Source organism: Lampetra planeri, chromosome 24 (assembly GCF_965212315.1).
Source record: "Lampetra planeri chromosome 24, kcLamPlan1.2.h2, whole genome shotgun sequence".
Taxonomy (NCBI): Eukaryota; Metazoa; Chordata; class Hyperoartia; order Petromyzontiformes; family Petromyzontidae; genus Lampetra; species Lampetra planeri.
This window is the reverse complement of record NC_136130.1, coordinates 4,818,421-4,824,574: the sequence shown is the minus strand read 5'-3', so window position 1 is coordinate 4,824,574 and position 6,154 is coordinate 4,818,421.

The window sequence follows — 6,154 nt, the reverse complement described above, 5'->3', positions numbered from 1 at the left end:
CCAAAGATAATGACAGACACACACGAACGCAGGGCATATAATAAGCACACAACACGCACAGATATAGACATAACTGAACGGTCAAAATATTTCGATAAATATCTAAAAAATACACGTTTGCTATGTCAATATATGGGACAAATTTGTATTCATTTTTATATTCAGCATGCATATTATTATGCAATTATGTTAATATTTACTTTTCAATATAATTTGACCGACCAGCTTTAACTGTGTGTGCACACATCAGCACTTGCTGCCAAACGTTGGAAAGTGCTGTTTTACAAATGCTCCAGTACATTCTTAAGGATTTCGCCTTGGGATTTCACCCTTCGATTTCGCTTTGCAATTTCATCCTGGAATTTCGCCCCGGGATTTCGCCCTCTGATTTCGCCCTCTGATTTCGCTCCTGGATTTCACCTTTGGATTTCACTTTGGAATTTCACCCTCGGATTTCGCCTTGGGATTTCACCCTTCGATTTCGCTTTGCAATTTCATCCTGGGATTTCGCCCCGGGATTTCGCCCTCGGATTTCGCCCTTGGATTTCACCTTTGGATTTCACTGTGGAATTTCACCCTCGGATTTCGCCCTTGGATTTCACCGTGGCATTTCCTCCTGGAATTTCGCCCTACGAATTCACCGCCGTGGGATTTTGTCTTGGGATTTCGCCCTGACATTTCACCGTGGCATTTCCTCCTGGAATTTCGCCCTGAGATTTTACCTGGGTACTTTGTCCTGGGATTCCCCCTCGGATTTCACCCTGGGATTTCCCCCCTGGGATTTTGCCCCTGGGATTTCGCCTTGGAATTTCGCCCTGGGATTTCACCTCGGGATTTCGCTCGAGGATCTTACCCTGGGGTTTCACCCTGGGATTTTGCCTTGAGAACCGCAATAACAATCCTTCCCCACTCGCACAATCAGAGGGACTTGATTAAACAACCCCCCAACACCCGCTCACCCCCACCCAATCCACCGTCGACTCCATCCACAGCTGCAGAGAGCAGGTAACGTGCGTTGTTTGTTCTGAGTTTCCAGAAACGATTTCCCTTTTCGCTTCATTTCCCCAGTTCCCCTTCTCTGAGCGCCCCTCACATTGTTTATTTTACTTTCTCTCTCTCTCGTCTTGCCTTCTCTTTCTCTGTGGTCTCGGCCAACAATAACCCAAGCGCAGGTGCTGCACATGAGCGGCAACCCTCCTGTTGTAGGACTCGGTGCGCGCGCGTGCTTCAATTGAGGAAATTGCACAGAACGCTCCGTGATGGCGTAGCGTGGGATCCACACGCGTGTCGTGTGTGTGTGTACATGCGTGTTAGTCTATGGGTGGGCGCGCTCGATTAACAAAGGCGGCCTCGTGTGCCGTGTCGGCCTTCATAGGTGCTCGCTAACAGCACTTGCCCCAGCAGTCTGTGAAGGCTACACGGGGGAGATGTGTTTGTCTTTGTGGCGGGGTGGGTGTGGTGTTGGTGCAGAACCGTAACGGATTTTTGCTGCACTGCCCCCTACCGCCTACAACACCGACTACAACGCCCGGTTTATCCCACCGCTCTCCTCGCTCTGCAGCTTCTGCCGTGAGGGGCACTGCAAGATCCGACCGTGTCCGTCCCAGTGCTTGCCGGGCTGCGTCGGCTTCGGGTTGCCGAACGAATACATTTGCAAGATGACACTCGTAGTAGGTTTTTAGCCTTTAAACTTGTACAAAACTGACACCTTTATACAAGGCATCATGTTTGCAATAACCGCAACAACAAGCAGTCAAAATGCAAACAAAAAGAAACTCTGATAATGGTAATGATATTCACTGTCCTTGAAGTTGATTGGTCCACACCCGAGACAGCTTTCCTTAGAGCCTAGTCTCCATTGGTGTTGGACCAGATGACGCCAAAAGGCGTACCATTATCAGAGTTGTTTCTTTTTGTTTGCATTTTGACTGCTTGTGTTGCGGTTATTGCGAACATGATGTCTTGTATAGAGGTGTCAGTTTTGTACCAGTTTAAAGGGTAAAAACCTACTACTATATTTTGCCACTGGTAAAGGAGGTCTCATAGTGTAAGATGACACTCGTGACACGAAAAGTGCTCGCTGCAAAACGAACCACGATACCTCGCTGATTTCGTCAAGAAGCAAAAAAAAACATCACGTGACCTCCGGTCATCCTCGCGGCCAGCGGCTTTTTGGCTGCTGGGCAGAGGTCGCAACCGGGTACCCGATACCCGTACCCTACCCGATACCCGGCTACCCGTACCCGGCCGGGTACGGGTACCCGTTTGCGACCCTGCTGCAGCCGGGTACGGGTAGGCCGTGAGTCACTGGTGAGTCACCGTTTGTCACTCATTTCGGGTAGGTGCGGCCGGGTACGGGTAAGGAATCAAAACCCGTTTGCGACTTCTACTGCTGGGCCATGGGACAAAGACGCCGGTCATCGCATCGGGCGGCGCTTTCAGATGCGCTCCTGCGACCGTCTGGAACGCTCTTCCCTTCCGACAATGAGGAAGCCGCTGGGAGCTATGCCCTTTTAACATCGAGTTTGAAAACGCATTTCTTTAGAACTGCGTTTTTGTGTTTCGTTTGTTGTCCTTCCGCCGCACCTCCGATTCGCACGGTTGGTTACGTACGGCGCGAATGAAGTTCTACGTACAATTAGCATGCTTAGATTCAGAGGAGTCATTTCTCCGGGGATTTGGCCATAGGGGCCGTCCATAAATGACGTCACGCACCTGGGAGGGGGGGGGTAGGGGTCAGACATTTGTGACGATGTGTGACGAGGGGGGAGGGGTTTGAGAAGTGTGACGTCACATCAAAATGCGCAACTTTAAATGAATATAGAATTGTTATAACAACACAATTTGTTATACCAACACTCCTACAACATCAGAGTGCAGCGCCACATTAAATACGCAGTACAATGACAATAGTTTAAAGCGATTTGAAGCATGTTTTATTTTCAAAATGGAAATATGGTTTTGGGGGGGGGGGGGGGGGCAGAGCTTTGTGACGTCATATTTGAGGGGTGGTTTGACTCTTTGTGACGCCGTGTGACGAGGGGGGGGGGGTCAAAAATCGTCCAAAATCGCATGACGTCATTTATGGACGGCCCCATAGGCATTGTCATTCCGGAATGCTGTTCCAGGGAATTATTTTCGATGGGAATTTAATTTTGGGTTTCATTTACAGAAACCGATGTCGTGAGTCTCTGCATCACATGTTTACGAAACCTCTTCGAAGGATTATAATAACATGGGGTACAATAATGGAGCATTAGTATGTTTAGGTGTAACTTTAGGTGTATCTAGTTGTAGTGCCTTACGCCGACAATCCCTGTCTCAAGTCAGCCCTAGCAAGCGTTCAGGAAAACACCGAGCAGAAAATAAGGCACCTTTGGGCGAGTTGACGTGAAATATTTTTCAGTGAACACTTCCCCTAACATTTACTTTTGAATTTGACGGAAAACGAATTGAAATGTTCACCGATGCCGCTTTTTGCCAGGCTTAGCCCTGCGCACAGGGCATTGCCACTAAATATATCCCCGTCGTGGCACGTTCACGTGGCCATACGTGAGCTTTCTCTGCGACGTGTGTGAAGGTTGGGTGCACGATTGCTACTCGCGCTCCAGACAGCCTTGACTGTGCAACAAAACACGCGTTGGGCCAGACATTCTGCAACTTGCTCATACTTTTACAGCTGCACGATATGGCAAACGAACGCTGTTACGATAAGGGTCATGATAATGATTCGGTTTGGGATTTTGCAATTCGTCGCGGAGATAAGGGCGCAGCCCTGCAAGTTGAACGCTCACCCCACTGCTGGTGAAACGACCTTGCCCCCTCCCCCCCGACTCCCCCCCGCCCCGCCTCTGAATCATTATTTGGCCTACTCTTCCACGCCGTCCGGATGTCGCGAAGTAGATGTGCGTGCGCACCGTGTGACCCCCACCGCATGCAACTTACTGCCCGGCGAGCTGTGGTGGCAAGCGGCGGTGGAAGAATGATTTTAGAAAGAAAAAAAAACTCGCACCACTCTTTCTCAACAGTGATCCTGAACGGTATTTGTTTGTGGCTTAGGTCACGTAGTTTAATACCAGAAGGTTGTAACTTTACAACAACAAAAAAAACATTATTAAAAAATTCAGCGATGAGAATCGTTAATCCAGTGGTGAGAAGCTTTATCCGTCAGCATGTGGCCGATACATTGGCCTGCACGTGCAAGAAATAACATCTGTGTTAGCACGTTTTTTTTTAAATATTGTCAGGTGGTGGTGGAGGGATTAACGAGAAGACTTTTGGCATCAAACGTCCGCGTGGCCTCACCCAACAAACCCAGCACGGATCACGCACGGTCGCTAACATCCCTCCGCGCTATTTTGTTCCGTCGCATTTGCACCTCCGATTAGCGCGGTTGAATACGTGCGGTGCGAAAGAAGTTCCACATACACTCATCGGCGGTCATACTTGTCTTCATTTGCCGTCGTCTGAGACCCGCGTCAAGGCCACACTCCCTGTCGCTCTGATGCCAGACTGCGGTGGTGCGAGTGAACTATGAACTCTTGAACTATGAACTCTTGAACTATGAACTCTTTTTTGTTTTACCAGGTAAGGCCCACTGAGCTATACAGCTCATTTTTAGAAGCGACCTGGCCACAGATGATAGCTCAACGAAGTGGCTCATTACGTGGCAATGTATAACAGCCAAATACTCTAAACGCGTGATGTTGATGCTAAACGTGGAAGGAAAACCCGAAGGACCCGGAGAAAAATCCACGCGACCACGGGACGAACATGCAAACTCCAAATATACAGCAGCAGGCGTCAGGGTCGGCATCGAATCCACGACTTCCTGCATACCAGGCGAGGTAGTTAACATCTCGCCGCCGTGGCGCCCCTTAGCGAGCTCGAAAAAATTCCTCCTTTTGCCCAGGGAAATTCACAATGAGCTTTAGGGCCCTGCACCCCGGGGGTGAGTGAGAGGTGGGGAGAGGGGGTGGATAATTCCACAGCAGTAGTAATGAAAGCTTGGCTTCATGTCGGAGGTGACATATAGTTTCGTTTTATTTTAATTTGTATGTTTTAAGTGATTTGTTTACCTTTTAAATATTTTGTTGAAACGTTCTTACTCGCCCTTCGTGGACATCTGTGTTAAAGAGCTTCATATCTCATCGGATTCCTCCGGTATATTCTGATTAAACCCATCAATGTTTCGGAACCAAAATCATCGATGCTCCCATGTCATCGGATAGATCGATATCAAAACCATCAATGAATCAGATAAAAAAAATCATTGGCGCTCCCGATGTATCGATGTCTTTGTTGTCGTTGTTGCCCATAGTGAGCACGTAAGCGCGCGCGAGACGCCAAATCTGTGTGTGTCCCGGTGTTGTGGTGGAGCGGTGGGGTGGTGGGGTGGTGGGGTGGTGGGGTGGTGTTGTGGTGGAGCGATGGGGTGGTGGGGTGGTGGGGTGGTGGGGTGGTGTTGTGGTGGAGCGGTGGGGTGGTGGGGTGGTGTTGTGGTGGGGTGGTGGCGTGGTGGGGTGGTGTTGTGGTGGGGCGGTGTTGTGGTGGGGCGGTGTTGTGGTGGAGCGGTGTTGTGATTGTGCAAGAGAAGCCGCGATAAACAAGGGCCTGAGTGCGACCGTGCGAGACAAACCACAATATTGGGGCCTTACCCTGATCGATTGCCGCACCCCCTGAGCTGATAATGTCGTTACTACGCCACTGCAGTGCCGGATTAATTATCCTGGCAGCAAAAGTAGCTACATCATGCTACGGGCCCCGCACTTTCAAGCTATCAATTCCGGTTCAGTGATCGTGCACTTGCTCTATTACTACAGTACTATACTGCCTTCAACTTTTATGAACGACTGGGTGTTTAAGGTTAGCGATTTGTCGTATTATCTGGCTGTATAGCAAATTAACAAATACAATTACTTTACTATCCAAGCAGAAAAATTGTGTTTTAATATATATTTTTATTTTATTTAGGGCGCCTTTATAACATATGCTACAGGCCCTGCGCTAGCTTAATCCGACACTGCGCCACTGGGATGAGAGCCACCCGCAGACCCCCCCCCCCCGCACCCATCACGCATCTCCTTTGTCGCCAATGCAAAGGAGAGAGTGCACGAGGCTATGGCAGGGGTCAGGCGTCTCCCTCTCTGCTCTA